The following is a 19,604-nucleotide window of genomic DNA, read 5'->3' as shown; positions in this document are numbered from 1 at the left end:
CAAGTTCGAAAACCCCAGGCGTGTTCCGGAGGTACTGACAAAACCATCCACAATGCTTTCCTGGAATTCAGAAAAATAGTTCAAATGGCTCTGAGCACTATGGGACTTAACAATTGAGGTCATCAGTCCCCTAGACTTAGAAATACTTGAACCTAACTAACCTGAGGACATCACTCACATCCATGCCCGAGGTAGGATTCGAACCTGCGACCGTAGCAGCAGCGCGGTTCCGGACTGAAGGGCCTAGAACCACTCGGTCACATAGGGACGGCTCTGGAATTCATCAGTTTCATTAGCAGGGCTGCAGTGAAGACAAAGCTTTTAAGTATCGTTACACGCAAAAAAAAATCCAATGTGTCCAAGTCGGGAGACCAGGAAGACCATAGTATTGGCAAGCGTTGACGGTTATGCTTGTTGTTGGAACGCTGTTTACCAGTAATTAGATGTCCGGAATGACGACAAAATGAAACGAGAGCAGTTTATTACTCTGTAATTTACGCTTCTATTGCCGTGTCTCTAAACACCTTAGACCTCCACGGCTTTGTAACATTGGAATGACTACATTTCCGGAAGGCTTTTGACACTGTACCACACAAGCGGTTCGTAGTGAAATTGCGTGCTTATGGAATATCGTCTCAGTTATGTGACTGGATTTGTGATTTCCTGTCAGAGAGTTCACAGTTCGTAGTAACTGACGGAAAGTCATCGAGTAAAACACAAGTGATTTCTGGCGTTCCCCAGGATAGCGTTATAGGCCCTTTGTTGTTCCTTATCTATATAAACGATTTGGGAGACAATCTGAGCAGCCGTCTTCGGTTGTTTGCAGATGACGCTGTCGTTTATCGACTAATAAAGTCATCAGAAGATCAAAAGAAACTGCAAAACAATTTTGAAGAAATATCGGAATGGACCCTAAGTATCGAACAGTGTGAGTGCTAAAAGTAACTCGTTAAACTTCGGTTACACGATAAAATCTAAAAGCCGTAAATTCAACTACAGTTACAAACAACTTAAATTGGAAGGAACACATGGAAAATGTTGTGGGGAAGGCTAACCAAAGACTGCGTTTTATTGGCAGGACACTTAGAAAATGTAACAGACCTACTAAGGAGACTGCCTACACTACGATTGTCCGTCCTCTTTTAGAATACTACTGCGCGATGTGAGATCCTTCTAGATAGGACTGAAGGAGTACATCGAGAAAGTTCAAAGAAAGGCAGCACGTTTCGTATTATCGCGAAATATGGGAGGAAGTGTCACAGAAATGATGATTTGGGCTGGAATTTAAAGAAAGGCGTTTTTCGTTGCGACGGCGTCTTCTCACTAAATTCCAATCACCAATTTTCTCTTCCGAATGTGAAAATATTTTGTTGACACCGACTTACATAGGGGGGAACGATCACCACGATAAAATAAGGGAAATCAGAGCTCGTACGGAAAGATATAGGTGTTCATTCTTTCTGCGCGCTATACGAGATTGGAATAATGGAGAATTGTGAAGGTGGTTCGATGAACCCTCTGCCAGGCACTTAAATGTGATTTGCAGAGTATCCATGTAGATGTAGATGTACAAACGTTGCTTCGGGGAAATAATTGGTTCTCGGAGATTATTAGGATTATTTGCTCGCCCATTTAGTTTGTAGCTACCTGTAAGCGATGTATTTATTGATTTATTTGCCCTGGCAGGACTGTGGCTAGCAGGCCGCCCTTTATATCTAACCACACTTTCTAACATTAATAATGGAAAGTAGTAGTATAAGGGGCAATAAAATGAGTACGAAACATACAGAGAAAAGGAAGTAAACTGTCCATTACCTCAAAAGTCGTTGCAACAACTGTTAATACGTTTATCCCACAGCCCGATACGTCGGTCAGTGCCTTCATGGAAAATTGTTTGTGGTCGCCTGTAGAACCATGATTGTATCCGGGCTTGCAATTTTCGTCCGAAGCAAATCTGTGGCCACCAATGCTAATACGGAAATCGCATGGGGAGAGATCAGGACTGTATAGAGGATGTGAAACAACGTTATCAACACATGGGTAGACATTAACGTGCAACAGAGTCATGCCGTACGTCAACATTCCTGGGCGTTTGGATCTGATGCCGCGCTTCAGTTTCGCGAGGAGTCCACGTACCGCCGTGGGTTAATTGTGGCGTAGTGGTCCGGAAGGTCAACGAGCAGCGGGCACTTACAGTCAAAGAAAAATGTCATCGTGGCATTCCCGGAGCTGGCGTGCCAGTTCTTTCGACTACGCTGCAGAAGTTTAGCTAGGAAGCCCTCACACATCCTCCATACAGTCCCGATCTCTCCCCCCATGTCATTTCTATACTTTCGGAGCCTTGAAGAGACATTCGTGGACATCGATTTCCTTCGAACGAAAAGGTTATATAGGCAGAGCAAACATTTTTACATGAAGGCACTGACCGTCTTGTCTCGCGGTGAGATAAACGTATTAACAGCTATGGCGGTGAGTTTTGAAATAATAAACAGTTTACTTACTGTGAGATCGAGATTCTCCCGGCGTGTATAATGTTCAAATAATTTACGGGAATGCAGCTGGGTGACGTCATCGACAACCGCCGATATTTCGACAGGAGCACAGTGCCATTTTCAAGGGAGAACTGCCTGCTCTGTGCAAGGGAATTTAATACCTCTGTTTTCAAAAACACTCCGGAAAGATAACGCTCACACACACTGCAAACCCTAGCGCCATCACAACCCAAAGATGACGGACGTTAGAATTATCGATAGTGAAATAAATAATTAGCGGGTAAGGCAACATCAACTACATCTCTGTTTTTTTACTAGGGAGAGACCAGGATTCCATACATAATTTAAACAAAAACACCATCTCTATTTATAAGAGTACATGCTAATTTGGTTTCAACAGTTTCTTTAACAAACTATCTCAAAAGCTGGAAGCGCATGCCAGAATCTCTGTTCCTGTATTTCATAGGATGACCGGTGACTAGACGATGTTCTGTAGTGGCGGATTTGCTCAGCCATTGTAAGCGTGTCTGCCGCTTACACTCGGTACACCGCTCCTCCACAGTGCTGATGGTCTGATCAATAAATGACACGCCACATCTACATCTACATCTAGATGTAGATTGCAAGGAATACGGTACGCACCTTATGCAAACCAAGATCATCCTTTACGGAACCTAAGAGGATGCTCATATTAGATGGTGGTCGAAAACCACACTTCACATTATATTTCTGCAAAATACGACCAATCCTATTCGAACTGCTCCTTGCATATGGGAAAAAGGCTCACACACACTGCAAGCCCTAGCGCCATCACAACCCAAAGATGACGGACGTTAGAATTATCGATAGTGAAATAAATAATTAACGGGTATGGCAACAACATGGACTTGGATGCCAGCTAGGTATTATCATCACTCATCCGGCGCACGATTGGTCGGTAGCGCAACGCACTCTGACCTGTCTTTTACTGTCACCATGCTGATGGAAGGTGACTTCGAAATGGGCTAACTCCACTGACAAACTCTCAGGCTCCGAGATGGATGGGTCATGTGAACCATGCTCACGCTGAGCCGGATGGTGACAATGATCAGCCTGCAGATATGTCAGTGTGAGTGGGCTTCCTACAAATGGCAGCCCACAACGTACCATGCACCTTTCTCCTGACCAACACATTAATGACGGGAAGACAGCCATCCTTTTTCACCTCCATCGTGAAACAAATATTTTGGTGGATTGAATTCAGATGTTCTCAAAAGTCGTTTAACGGCGGCTTTGTAGCCTTTGTGTGTGTGTGTGTGTGTTTCTTTTTCAGATATGTAGACGATACTTTTGTTGTTTGGCTTCATTTGAATGAGTTTTTAGAACACCTGAATTCAAACCACCCGGGTATTTTTTTCACAACTGAGGTGGAAAAGGATGGCTGGTCTTTCTTCCTTGAGGTACTGTCAGAATGATAATCATACATTAGGACATCCCATTTCAAGCAGCATACTCACACTGACTCACAGTTGTCAACGTTCGGCTCAGCATGAATGGATAGTCCATACTTTGGTTCACAGGGCCATGTCATCTCGGTCCATAAGAGTTTGTCAGCTGAGTTAGCCCATCTCGATGTCACCTTTTGTCAGAATGGTTATAGTGAAAGACAGATCAGACGCGCGTTGCGCTATCAACCAACTGTGCACCGGGTGAGTGATGATAATACCAAGGTGACACCAAAGTCTACATACAATGTTTTTGCCTTACGCAGTGGCATTTCGAAGAGAACTGGTCATATTTTGCGGAAATATGATTTGAAGTGTGTTTTTCGAGTACCATATAAGATCAGTGTCCTTTTAGGTTCCGTGACGGATGATCCTGATTTACGCAAGGCGGGTGTCTACCGTACTCATTGGAGTTGTGGCATGTCATGTATTGGTTTGACTATCAGGACTGTGGGGGACCGATGTACTGAGCATAAATTTGCAACAGCTGAGCAAATCCGCCTTTGCAGAACACTATCTTGACCCCGATCATCCTATGGAATATAACAATAGGATGATTCTGGCATGCGCTCCCAGTATAATGGGATAGTGTCGTTAAGGAAGCTGTTGAAATCAAATTAGCAAGTAACCTCATAAATAGAGACGGTGGTTTTTGTTTAAATTGTGTGTGGAATCCTGCTCTCTCCCTTGTCAAAAAACCGAGGGACAGGGATGATGTTACCTCACGTGTTGATTCTTTATTTCACTATCATTAACTTCTGGCGTTGGTCATCTTTGGTTTGTGATGGCGCTAGCGTTTACAGCGTGTCTGAGTGTTATCTTTCTGGATTTTCACTGAAAATAGAGGTTGTAAATTCCCTTGCACAGCGCTTTCTGTGGTGTCACCGCCAGACACCACACTTGCTAGGTGATAGCCTTTAAATAGGCCGCGGTCCGTTAGTATACCTCGGACCCGCGTGTCGCCACTATCAGTGACTGCAGACCGAGCGCCGCCACACGGCAGGTCTAGAGAGACTTCCTAGCACTCGCCCCGGTTGTACAAGCGACTTTGCTAGCGATGGTTCACTGACAAAATACGCTCTCATTTGCCGAGACGATAGTTAGCATAGCCTTCAGCTACGTCATTTGCTACGACCTAGCAAGGCGCCATATTCAGTTACAAGAATGTACTCTGAAAAGATAATATTGTGACTCATCTACCGTCAAGGGCGACGTTCATCATTAATAGATTAAAGTTAAGTATCAAACTAATTACATCCGCTATCTGAATTCTAATTCCTTGTCATGTTCCAGACCTCACGTCAGTATAGTTCTTCCCTCCTCGCGCCAGCCTGCGTGAGCTAAAACGCGTGCATTTCGGCCTCCTCTAGTAACACGGTATTGGCTCTTCAAGCCAACACAACACTTTCTTGCTGCAGTTTTGCCTCGAAAATGGCAGGGTGTGTTCTTTGACTACCTCGTATAGCTGTAGTAGAAAGAAGAAGGGTGAACTAATTAACAGCAGATGGCCAGTACGTCCTACGTGATTCCGGACGTAACGGCCTTTCAGAGCTGTCTCGGAGAGGGGCAGGATGACAGAACCTGAGGAAGAGCGCGGGGTGGTGTATCGCAGCGGCCAGGGCGGCGCTGCCTCAGCCCTCCTCTTAATATGCAAATGGGGGGCAGAGACAAAAGCCCGGCCGGCGGCAGGGCCGGCACCGGCGCTAGAAAAATTACGGGAAGCCGGTCCGGCCGCGGGGCTAGTTTTTCAGAGCTGACCGGTCCGCTAAGCGCGAGTTCGTTTGTCTTAGCCGACTGTTGGATTATTTGCATAGGCAGACAAAAAAAAACCTGCTGCTTTACCCCTTATGACCATCGCGAAACGAGGGGCGAATGTGAAACTGGTTTTGATTGCGCGGGAATCAAGCTGCCGCGAACAATACTGTTCACACAGTACTGGTAACTCGCCGGCAGTTGGGTCGTGTTTTAAACCTGAACCTCTCTTGTTTTAAATGTGTCTTTCCGCCTGAACCACACCTGTTTGGCATCGTTGACAGTATAGCTGCTGTTGCTATGGATTTCTTTGCGAAATTAGCTCCACAGTTTTGCTTTGAAAGTCCACTTTCTTAGCTTTACATTTCATGGCAGGAGGAAGAGGTATCTTTTCCTGTGTGAAACATTTGCTCTGCAGCGGTGTATGTGCTGATATGAAACTTCCTGGTAGATGAAAACTGTGTGCCGGACCGTGACTCGAACCCGGAGACCGTTGCCTTTCGCGGGCAAGTTCTCTACCACCTGAGCTACCAGAGCATAACTCACGACCCGTTCTCACAGCTTTACTTCCAGCGGTATCACATAACTTACCTTCCAAACTTCACAGAAATTCTGCCTAACTTGCAGGACTAGCACTCCTGGAAGAAAGGATGTTGCGGAGACGTGGCTTAGCTGTTTTGATCTACCAAAGTGAAAATTTCGTTCTGGAAACAATCCCCTTGGCTGTGGTTAACACCCAAACCTCCAGATGTCAGATTGTCAGATCGGTACCAAACGTTGTATATCGACAGAGTATCAAGCAGAACACCGATATAGTTTGTGCTATGCACGGTCGTCCTGGAGAACATGCGTAAACAGTATGTGTCAGGTAATACATGACCTACGGAGCCCAGGAAAAGCATAACTATGTACGCGTGATACATGTCTCTGGCATGTAAAAGGACTTTTCGAAGGTTACAGATGCACGACGGTGCTGAAATATAGCAGTCAGTTATTATTATTGTTATTATTACTATTAATTCTTCCGCATGTATGATGCAATTGTTTCTTCTTTTCTGTTTGTTCGTATTTATTCCGTGAAACTACTAATGTACTCTATAGGTTTTCTACTGTCAAATAAACGAAGCGGAAGCGGACTGCCAATAAAACACTTCTACAAACACCTAACAATCATTTTATACGCCAGGAACACGTTGTCGATCACTACAGTTTTACATGTACTGTAGCACAAAAACTGACAAGACCAGGATTAGATCCCTGGACCCTCTACCATCTTCCCCAAGGGAACTCCACACAACAGACGCTCACACTTATGCTTTTCCTATTCTCCTTAGGTCATTTGCTACCTATCAGTTACCGATTATCAACATTCCCCTGGACGATAACACATAGCACAAGCTAAAACGGAGTTCTGGTCTATACTCTATCGATATACAACGTTAGGTTCTGATCTGACGCCGGCCATTGTGGCCGAGCGGTTCTAGGCGCTTCAGTCTGGAACCGCGCGACCGCTACGGTCGCAGGTTCGAATCCTGACTCGGGCATGGATGTGTGTGATGTCCTTAGGTTAGTTAGGTTTAAGTAGTTCTAAGTTCTAGGGGACTGATGACCTCAGATGTTAAGTTCCATAGTGCTCAGAGCCCTTTTCCTGATCTGACTGTCTGACATCTGGATTTATGGGTATGAGCCATGTGTCCGCAATATCCTGTTTTCCCGGAGTGCTAGTCCTGCAAGTTAGGCAGAACTTCTGTGAAATTAGGAAGGTAGGAGATGAGATCCTGGCGGAAGTAAAGCTGTGGGGACGAATCGTCGGTCGTTCTTGGTAGATCACGTGGAAGACAATGGTCCCGGGAACGAGTCCCAGTCCGACACACGGTTTTGATCTGCCAGGTAGTTCCAGGTATATCATTGTCTGTAGATGGAGCGTCCTAGGAGGAGGAGATTAGTGTTTAACGTCCCGTCGACAACGAGGTCATTAGAGACGGAGCACAAGCTCGGATTAGGGAAGGATGGGAAAGAAAGTTGGCTGTGCCCTTTCAAAGGGACTGTCCCGACATTTGCGTGAAGCGATTTAGGGAAATCACGGAAAACCTAGACCAGGATGACCGGACGAGGGTTTGAACCGTCGTCCTCCCGAATGCGAGTCCAGCGTGCTAACCACAGCGCCACTTCGCTCGCAGAGCTTTCTAGGATGGAGCACGAAGAAGAAGAAAGGAATCGTTTGCAGCCTTTTCAAACAAATCGTCTGGAAATACAATGATGACGGGTAGAACCTGAATCAGGGTCGCTAGGGAGGGATTTTTAACTCCTTTGTTTCTGACTTCCTCAACCGTTACACCACCTCGCTGTGTATACCTGTTAAGTTCTCCCGATATTATAATCAGTTCTACCGCATTACTTCCCTGTTAACAAACATTTAAAGTGCGATATACGTCACACAGAAGTTTACGTTTCTGGAGTAGACCGAAAGCTGCCGAATCTCGAAAGAGCAGGTCAACAAACGTTTCTGTAATTATTAGAAGTCACGAGCATGGTGGAACGTATAGATTTTCTCTGCGAATATAACCCACTGCACTGCTGTAAGGTCTTGGTATTCTAGCAACCTTTTTGGCCAATATACAGTGAAGAAGGAGCGCAAGAACGTTAGCAATAGATTATAATCACAAATGTTAGACAAGCATATCTCTACCAATTTGCTCCAAGTCCCTTGCTCATCACTAGCGCACCTGCACACAAAACGCGATTGAGGAAACTTGGTGATTGACAACGTGCGTTAAAAGTCAGTTCACTTACAGGCGTATTTGCTTAGGCCCATAGGGAAATGGAGTCAAGATTCTCGGGGAACAAATAGTAATGTTTGAAATAAAGGTTAAGTTATTCTCATGGAAACCAGACGAGTGAATTTTTTCGATGTAGATGGTGCAACAATTGTTCTGCCTCTATAGAATATCGCTAGTAGACTCAGTGAGAATAGAAAAGAAAGACTGAAGATGCGTACGGAGGCGTTCACACTACCCTTTTTCCGCCACAACCTACAGAAATGTTGGTACTAAGTACCTTCCTCCACGCCCGCCCGAATAAATGCCAGCATGGTAGCTCAGCGTGTTCGGTTAGAGGGTTAGCTGCCCTCTGTAATAAAAAAAATAAATAAAAAAAACTGAGTTAATCGATCAACAACCTACTTAAACGGATGTCTTAAGACGTCCGCCCCGAGCAGATGCAACGAACAAAAGCGAACAAAACTACATTAAAGAAAGAGAAGAATAGCGGAGCAGGTCTGGTGTGGCGGCCAGCCTGTGGATGGTTTTTAATGGGACATTGCATGTTCCATATCACCAATGTTAAATTATCGAATTTTGTGACCCATTATCTTAGAAACTTTTTAAGACACGAACTTTCAATTTTTCATAATTATTGAATGCACCTTTCTAGATACACTGAACTAGAATTATTACTAAAATTGTATAGTGGGGCATGTTACCTTTCGTTTTCTTCTAAACACTCGATATTTTGACAGAATTTTGTAAATAAATGAATATAAAAACGAAGGAACTCAGGATATTTTAATTATTCTGGTTCTATATGTGCTGAATCTCACACATGGCATGCTGTGAAAATTTTATGTCTCTACCATGAGTACTTTTTTAGAAAACGGGTCATTCATTGCCAAAAATTGTAGTTCAGAGATATTGAGGTTTAAAACATTTTTTTGTTATACAGACTTACATTTTTGCGCCTTTTATGCACTAGAATTACCCTGGCACATAGTCTGTCTCTTCTTCAGTGTCACAATAGCCCAGTGCTTCCCTCCTCCTTTCCTTTCTTGTTTCTTTTGTCCCACAGTCTTTTAGCTGTGTTCTGTCCAAATCTTACCCCTAACTTCTCCAGAACCTTAAGGCTTTCATAGCTGCCACCATTAAAAGTTATTACAGAATCAGACACTGCTAACTTTACAGTTATAAGGCCAACAAAGAAATTTTTAGCCACACGTCACCACACAACATTATTGAAAGACTTATTCACATTCTGAGTCTTTCCATGTAAACACTACTTTAGTAGCTCAGGAGTTGCCAGATCTCTATAAATAGGTTTTATTGCCTCCATTACTGCCAAAGGAAGAGAATGTTTATGTGTAAATTCATGCAGTGTGCCAGAAAATTCAGCTTGCCTATATTTACACCAAGTGTTTGGTGGAGGTGGACACAAAGCATGACATAGCTTTACATCGGTTGATATTCGATGAAAGAAAATGCTCCACACAGCTCTTTTCATCTTCTCTAAATCGTCACAGTTATCTCTAATGGCCTTCCCATACACAGCCACTTCGTGTAACCCAGCTTGGTTTTTAGGTTACGCAGACGTGTTCCCATCCTTTTCTTGACATGTCCTACACACTCAAGTTTTCGTATAGGAACATCATATGGTTTACTGTTTTGTACTGTAATGAAAACCTTGCTGTCTCCATCACCTAAGTAATTCGCATATCTGACACCTCTCTCATTCTGCGAACGCTGGGAAATGTTAACTGCTCCTTTTACCTCCATTCCTCCACTTGTTCCATCATAATTTTTTATACACTGCTGCTTATGAAGTAATCTGTTCTTCTGCTTCACTGTACAACCTTGGCAGTATTTACTGAGAACTTCAAAATCAATACTTATTACAGATGTAAAACCATTTTTAGAACTAAACCCACTCTTTTCCCAGGATCCATCCACAGCAATGCTGATGTCTGTGTCACGCTCATTTTGTTCAACAACTTCTGATGTTGCATCAACCATTGAATCTTCAGCCACATCATTTACAGAGCCCCCAATTGCTGTTACATATTTCGTATACCTAGAAGGTGGTTTTGGCAAATTCAACACAGTGCAGAGAACATTACCAGCTCTTGCACCTTTACCAATGCATCTAAAGCCATAGAACAGTCTCACATTAGGTTCATACAATTCGTTACCTGAACACTTTGCCGGCCGCTGTGGCCGAGCGGTTCTAGGCGCATCAGTCCGGAACCGCGCTGCTGCTATGGTCGCAGGTTCGAATCCTGCCACGGGCATGGATGTGTGTTATATCCTGAGGTTAGTTAGCTTTAAGTAGTTCCAAGTCTAGGGGACCTGAGAGTTAAGTCCCATAGCGCTTGGAGCCATTTGAACCATTTTGAACAATTGATGAAGTATGAAATGCTTTTTCTTCCTTGCACTTCTGACATTTAATAATTACTTTAGACACAACACCTATTCTAGGTCCAATAGCCTCATAAAGTTCAACTTCACCACCACAAATGAAATGTCGTGTGACGAGGGCCTCCCGTCGGGTAGACCGTTCGCCTGGTGCAAGTCTTTCGATTTGACGCCACTTCGGCGACTTGCGCGTCGATGGGGATGAAATGATGATGAGTAGGACAACACAACACCCAGTCCCTAAGAGGAGAAAATCTCCGACCAAGAGATAGTTTCAGAAAGAACTTGTGCAAGGATTTGCAGACCAATAATGACGTTGTCCATAATATCATTACTTTTACTACTATCACCCGTTTCTAAAGTTACTTTCCTTTTTGATGCATTAGGGGGTGTGGTCGCTTCAGAAACAGTATCGTGGTTTCCTTCAGTGGTAGCACACGTGTTTTCAAGTACTTCAGAAGAAAATGGAGGTCTCGCATATCTGTTACCTGCAAATTTGCGTTTCTTGAAGTAACTTTTACGCTTAGTCATTTTATTTACGTATGAAAAGCAATAGAAGTTAGCTTACTACAAAATTAGCCGGTAATCGCACTACTTTAAACGAAAACTAGAATCAGAAACAAAGGACTGATTTGTTTCTTCGTAAAGCCAACTCCTGAAACGTAGCAGTATGCACAAAACAAAGCAATTCACAGCCATATAGACTGTGTAGTTCCCAAGATATGACTGGATATGACTGCTCAACTGTGGCGGTATATGTGAGCCGCGAAATTTGACAGTCACATGTCAAGATTCAAAATATTATTTGAAGGTCTCATATTTGTCTGATTTTAATGTATCATATATCAAAATGTTCAGGAAAGTCCAAAGTACATTATGGAGTAGCAAACAGAAAATGTCAAATTTCAACGAATTTCACTTAAAATGTCCCCTTAATGCGGTTTTCCATCTGCCTTGGCGAATGCGGGCTCTTTCCCTTTATTCCGCTTCAGTTACACTATGTCAGCGATTGCTGCGCATACACTTTCTCCACGTACGCATACACCATAATTACTCTACCATGCAAACACTGGGGTTACACTCGTCTGTATGAGATGTTCCCGGGGAAGGGGGGAGGAGAGGCGGGGGGAGGGGGGTCCACTGGGGCCGAACCACGGAAAAACACTCGGTTCGTTGTGGGGCAGTGGTGAGGTGGGTGGGCTGCTGTGGCCTGTTACGGGCTAAGGCGGGGCGAAGCCTCTCCGTCGTTTCTAGGTCCCCAGTTCAGTACACAATATACACCCTCCTCCATACTCCACACAGTAGCTTCTGTATGTATAGTGAAATGCGTAAGGAATAAAAACAAAAGAATTTGGCGATTAAGACAAGAGTGAATTATTTCTGTGAAAATGATTTCTCTCTTGACGCCTCATGATATACCAGCTGAGGACACTTTTGCGGCCGGCCGTTGTGGCCGAGTGGTTCTAGGCGCATCAGTCCGGAACCGCGTTGCTGCTACGGTCGCAGGTTTGAATCCTGCCTCGGGTATGGATGTGTGTGCTGTCCTTAGGTTAGTTAGGTTTAAGTGGTTCTAAGTCTAGGGGACTGATGACCTCTGATGTTAAGTCCCATAGTGCTTAGAGCCATTAGAACCATTTGAGACTTGTGCTAGGATGGAAAGGAACAATGCACATTTCTCAGGTGGTGTTAAACATTACGAGGGATTCGCATGCAGCAAGTGTGCGAAAGAGACGTCGTGAGCAGAAGCACTCTTGGTAGGTAAAAGGAAACCTGTAGATACATTCAAGTTGATCATCGACAAGAATAACGGTTTACTACATTGAGCGAAGTACGACAGATGTCAACGCAGAACCTTTGCGTTTCCGGTATTATTTTTCGGGGGTTGGCATATTAGTAAGAACAGCATTGAAGCTATCATTCACGAAGGCTTCAGTAAGCTGAAGAGTAGATCCATGTTTGACTAGCGCACATTAATTCATAGAGGTTATCTGGTACCACTTATTAGATGCGAAATACCATGGGAAACAGTCACGGTCGTAGAACAAAAATGTCAGCGAGACATTTCGACGAACTCGCAAACAATGCATGAAATACATGAAATGTATTCGCAGCTGCGAATACGGACGACCATCAGCTACATAATGGAATGACGACAATGAAATTTTGTGCCGGACCGGGACTCAAACCCAGATTTCCCTCTTTACAGGAGCAGTCACATTAATCGCTTTGGCTATCTTTGCACGACCAACTGCAAGACACAAAGCTTGCATATGTCGTCGTTCATGCGTCATGAGCTGCTCTCGTACACATTATATAATTCCCGTACAGGGGACGACATTTTAAGTGAAAGTCGCTGCCTGGTATTGACGGATAAATATGATATTTCAGTGCCCGTGTTGCATGTCTGAAGGAACATTGCATCGCACTTCTTAACACGGACACAGCAATATCGTATTTATCCACCGATACCAGGCATCAGTTTTCAATTAAAATATGCTCCACCTGTAGGGGACCTACACACCGAGAAGATCGCAGGTTGTGATGCATGAATGCATGAATGCATGAAAGGCGACATACTGAAATTTGGGTCTCGCCGTGGGTCATGCACGTATAGCCTGTGAGTGTGTTGGTTTTATTTTGTCAAGTCACGCAATGGATTGATCCAATAAGTACCCTTTGGCTTCTGCAGGAAACAGTTTCGACCTCACACTACTACAGAAATCAGACAGACGTTCCTAATGTACCAACAAGAACTGCTTGAAAAATATTCAGCAACAAATATCTTCTGGAGTCGCCCGCTGTAAGGAAAAGACACAAAAATATTCTATATTCTTACATAACTAGTGGTATACTTGGGTACAGGAGTATTCCTAGTTAGTGTAAGAAAAACATTAAACGAACGAAAAATATTATTTATTGTAAAAAAAATCTTAGAAATCAAGTGAAACTTTTTCTTGTAAAAAATTAATAAATTTCCGGGTTCTTTTTGGAACAGTATATTGCCTCTTATGGATAGCAATGGTATTATTTTTACAAAGTATTTGAAAGGTTCTTTTCTCCGTTTTTTTTTTTTTAAGAACGTTATTTACTCGGCAGAGCAGCTTAGAGCCACACCTACACAACTTGAATAACTTTCCTAGGTACGGTCAAGGCTGTCGCCTTAGAATTGTAATGGAGTGTACAGTTACGGAGGACAGATGGGTCTCGCATATGCTGTAGCGCACTATACCATGAGCTGCGACGACTGCTGCCTGTGTCTCCCGCTGCTGACAAATAACACAACTATCTCTTTCTATCTGGATTGACCTTCACCAGTCAAACTCTTCCTAAGCCTTGATGAAGTCAAGGACTACTATCCGCCCCTAGTCTAACTATTGGCGTGGTACACCGGTCAGATAACCAGTCCACCGCGATGCCACTCAATACTCGCTCGCAGGTGTTTAACTAGTACTCTGTCCGTGTTCACACCACACAATAAGTGTGGCAGCCAAGACAGTGAACAACGCTTAATCGCGAGCAACTCAATGTAGAGTGTCACTCCAATTCGCTAACGACAGAGCTGCTCTCCCAGTGAAGTACTGAGGAGAGACTTTGTTCCTGGCTCTTTGCATACGCGTACGAGCGCACTCACTCTGATTACCTCTTCCCGCTCCAAGAACGACAACGGAATGGCACCTTTTTCTGGAAAAGTTGCTAGGGTATATCATTCCCTGCCTTCCCTCGCTCCTCTGACTCTTTGAGTCAGAAATATTTCGCCAATCAGCGTTGCTCTTTTAAACGGGAGAATGACGTTTCGTTTAAGTCGACCAGTGCGGAAATCTGTAGCATCTCTGTTAGGTGTATACTGTCCTCCTGTAAGAACTCCGTAACTACGCAGTCGGCCCGTGGAAAAAATGCGTCTTCTGGGCGCTCCCACACAAGGTAGCGGAATTTGCTTTTAAGGGTATACGGAATGAGTTTTTCGATGAAAAAATCGATTTTTGGGTAAATGCATTTTCGAAAAATTTAGACTCTCCCGTTTGATACCATGTATAAAATTTTTGGATGACGTGAATAGAACTACTTTAAATAATTTTTTTAAAATAATTTTGACACACGATGTTCCGCACCTTGTATATGAGACGCGAAATATACCTGATATAGACAGCCTTGCCAGAGATATAACTGAGCACAAGAGAGTTAGCTTTTCTGTTGGCTACACTGCTAGACACTTGACAATAGATTCTGCAACATTTGTATTGTTTCCTTTGTGAGTACATTCATGTCATTGTTGTGAAAGTCGTATGTGGAGAAGTCATTGAGTTTTCTTTCCTTAAACGTGCCAAGACCTAGTCTGAAGGTATTTAGAAAGCGTGTACATTGGCGCAAGAAAGTAAAGTGTACTAAAAATTCGTCTGATTCATCTTCATCAGTATCTGATGTCCCAGTAGCGACTAACCTCAACACTGGTAGTGATACATTGAGTGATGCTGCTGCCACTACACCGGAAAGTGCTTCGAGAAGAAAACTAGCTGGAATTGAAGAAGAATACAAGAAACTAAATGCTGGGACTACAAAATATGAGGTAATTAACGTCTCTTTATTATCAGACGTTTTGGAGAACAATGTGTGCTGCAAACAATGTGGAAAATGTGGTGTTTCATTGAAAACAAATTTACATGTAGGACTTGCTTGTGAATTAGAGTTGATGTGCAGTTATTGCAAACACAGTGTTACTTTCTTCAATTCCTCACATGTTACTGCAGATACAGGTAAACTATACGATATAAACATTAGACTGGTTTATGGATTACGGTGTATAGGAAAGGGCAGGGCTGCAGGTGCCATGTTGTGTGGTGTGATGAACCTCTCTCCTCCACCTTCAAAATTTAACAAACACATAATTGCAATAGGCTCTGCTGTAGAAGATGTGGCACAGGAAAACATGAAAGATGCAGTTGTTGAAAATAATAATAGCAGAGAGTTATCCATAGCTTTTGATGGAAGCTGGCAGAAGAGAGGCCACACATCTCTGAATGGTGTAGTAACAGCTAAAAGTGTGGACACTGGTAAGGTAGTTGATGTGGCAATACTTTCCAAGCATTGCAGATGCAAGGAGAAAATGAAAACTAAACATGAAGAGGAGTGCATGGCAAATTACTATGGGTCAAGTGGTGGTATGGAAGTTGCTGGTGTAAGAAGTATTTATCAACGCTCAGTAAAATGGTACAACGTCACATACATAAATTTTCTTGGAGATGGTGACTCAAAGGCTTTGAAAGAAATTGAGGAACTGAGACCCTACGGTAACGATGTGAAAATTTCCAAACTGGAGTGTGTTGGCCATGTTCAGAAAAGGATGGGATCAAGACTTCGACGGCTCAAGGCTAGCATGAAAGGCAAGAAATTGAACGATGGAAAAACTTTAGATGGGAAAAATAGACTGACAGATGCTACAATAGATCATATTCATAAGTGCTATGGTCTAGCAATAAGACAGAATACAGCAGATGCAGAATTAATGACAAGAGCAGTCTGGGCTCTGTTTTTTCATACAGCTTCAAACAATGAGAATCCCCAACATGGGCTATGTCCAAAAGGAGACGATAGTTGGTGCAAGTACAACAGAGGCAAGGTAACTAAGAAACAATACAATCACCCTCATCACCTGCCAGCTGCCATAATGGATGAAATAAAACCAATATTCCGAGACCTCGCAGATATTAGTCTACTAAAGAAATGTCTTCATGGCCGGACTCAAAATCCAAATGAGTGTGTGAACCATGTGATATGGAATAGACTACCTAAAACTGTGTTTGTGGGTATAAACACACTTCACTTTGGCGTTTATGATGCTGTTTCATCATTCAATCAGGGCAATATAACAAAGTGCAAAGTTCTGCAGAAGTTGGGGCTCTGTGTAGGACTACGAACTGCCGCAGCTATGCTTTGTTTGGACAAGGAACGGCTCAGGTCTTCAGATAATGCCATAAAAGTATATTCAAAGATGGCTAGACAGCATAGCAGAGCCATCAAGAGGAAGCTGTTGGACGATTCTGATGATACAAGCTATGGAGCAGGCTTGTACTGAAGTAAAAACTTTGAAGGTAATTTCCCTTAACTTCAGTGTGTATAAGATACATTTTCTCAGAGCCTATTTATAGTAGAAAGATGAAATTTTCTGTAGTTGTTCCGTAAGACCTTCTAATATATCTGAATTAAAAGATATGTGGAATTATTTTGTATTAATGGATGTAAATTTTAAAATACTTGTTAAAATGTATAACTTTTTAACATTTACAAAAAATAAAATATCTGAAAAACTATACATTGTTTTTTCAAAATTAATAATTCAGCATAAAAGCAGAACATATCTCTGCGTTTTGCGAAAAAATCAAGAGTATCGTCCAAATAATAAATGAGAAAATGTTCCTAACTTTTAGCTCAATTTAACATTGTAAGCACAGGGCGTTCCGTGCACCCTTAAGTCGAACACGGGGGTCGTTATCCCTTCGCTATGGCAGAAGCTATCTTCTCTCTGGGCGGTCGCTTCAGCTGAAGTAGGTACATTGTTGACCCAGCCCTCTGAAGGGATGGTCTTCCCAGCGGGCTGGTTTCCTCTTTAGAACGAAAATTCCTGTGGCCGTCATGTTGTGTACGCCAGCCTCGACTTTTTTCAACCTCGGTGCGCACTTGCAATTTACTTATTAGATTTGCATGTCGCTTACATAAATTCATACAAAATTGACTCTACCTTATCGAGTTTGGGTTAGAATGAAGCGTCTAGATGTGCAGAGTACGATTGTGAGGACGGAGTCTGTAAGACATGAAGGTCAGGAGACCACCACGCCACCTTACAAGCCACAGCGCTTAAGGTGACTCCTCGTGTAGAGCGGGAAATCCGCATTCGAGCCCCATTCCGGTACAAATTTTCATTGTTGTCATTCCATTATACAGCTGATGGTTGTTCGTTTTCACAACTGCAAATACATGTCATGTATTTCAAGATGGCTTTAGTCGCCGCAGTGCCTGTTCCTTCGGACAAGCATGCATGTCGGAAGGAACACTACATCGTACTTCTTAACATCACAGGCACTGCAGTATGGCAGTGCATGAAATAGATGCTTCGATGGAACCCAAAAGAAACATTCACACACAGCTCCAAAAGTTTTATGAACGTTGCGGAAAGCTTATTTTCGTAAAAAAATAAAAAAGTTACTTCTCATTCTAATAGTACTATTTTTATTGTATCTTCTGATTTCTTAGCTGTGCGAAATTCGTTGCATATATTGAGACTGAAACATATATAACATTTCGCCTTTTTTAGAAGAATGCAAAAGCATGGTTGGATAGAGAGGAGATCTCCTGGCGCCTTCAACAATTGTGAGTGGTGGTGAATACCTCGGAATGGTTTCTTCGAGCTTTTGACCGACAGTCACGACAAAAAATCTTAGTTAGTAGCGGAGAAATGGTACTCCTAATTCTATACATTAAGATCAGGCACTCATGCGTGTACAACGTTTGATGCTTTCTTGGCTACATTGCCAGCACCTTACACAACATTTACTGAAGTACTCACTGTCCTTAAGTGTTATTTGACTGATATGTACAATTTTTCGGTGCATTTTGGCACGTTATGTCTGATTCATAAGTCTAGGTGTCTTATTTACTGTTACATCTTGTCCTCCTCCTCCAGTTCCTTTTCTCTTTCACTATTTACGCTGTCACTATGGGTGTCACTGTCCTTGCTAAGGAGATTGTTGTTGCATATAGGGATGTTGTTATGTCGTATCCGCAGGTACACTTCATGTGTTTTTCTTAAATACTGTTTGCCGGCCGGTGTGGCCGAGCGGTTCCAGATGCTTCAGTCTGGAACCGCGCAACCGCTACGGTCGCAGGTTCGAATCCTGCCTCGGGCATGGATGTGTGTGATGTCCATTGGTTAGTTAGGTTTAAGTAGTTCTAAGTTCTAGGAAACTGGTGACCTCAGATTCTAAGTCCCATAGTGCTCATAGCCATTTGAACCATTTTGAAATACTGTTTGTTAATGCATTCAGTTGTGACCATTATTCTTCGTCTCTTATTGCTGTGTATATACCAGGTGCAGAAGTATGAAACCCGAATTTCCCTATAGATGGTGCTGGCCGTCAGTGTAGCGCCCATGAGACCGCGTCTGCAGCGCCATCTGCTTCCTGTAACGGCTGACCACAAATGTCAACACACAGTAACCCAAGTACCATGCATCGGTATCTGTTTCAAACCTGAAAACATGGCGAGTTTTGTGCCTACGAACTAAGATTTGCGGACAGCATTGGTTTCCTGTTATCGTTTGAAGAAAACTGCTGCAGAATCGCATCGAATGCTTCTCGAAGCTTTCGACGAACACGTTCTTGTGAAAACACAGTGTTTCGAGTGGCTCAAAAAATTCAAAAGTAGTAATTTTGACATGAGAAACGAAGAGCGCGGGAAACCACCGAAAAAGCTCGAAGACAACGAATTGCAGGCCTTATTGGATGAAGATAATACTCAAACTCAAGCAGGCTCGCGGAATAATTGAATGTGACGCAGAAAGCCGTTTCTCCTCTGTTGAAAGCTATGGCAAAGGCGCAGAAAATGGGGAAAATGGGTTCCGCATGAATTGAGTGAAAGACAGCAAGCAAATCGTAAGAGCACTCGTGAAATTCTGCTCCCCAGATACAAAAGAAAGTCGTTTCTCC

The sequence above is a fragment of the Schistocerca serialis genome, chromosome 4 (genome assembly GCF_023864345.2).
Source record: "Schistocerca serialis cubense isolate TAMUIC-IGC-003099 chromosome 4, iqSchSeri2.2, whole genome shotgun sequence".
Classification (NCBI taxonomy): domain Eukaryota; kingdom Metazoa; phylum Arthropoda; class Insecta; order Orthoptera; family Acrididae; genus Schistocerca; species Schistocerca serialis.
Note: the sequence above shows the minus strand (reverse complement) of the source record.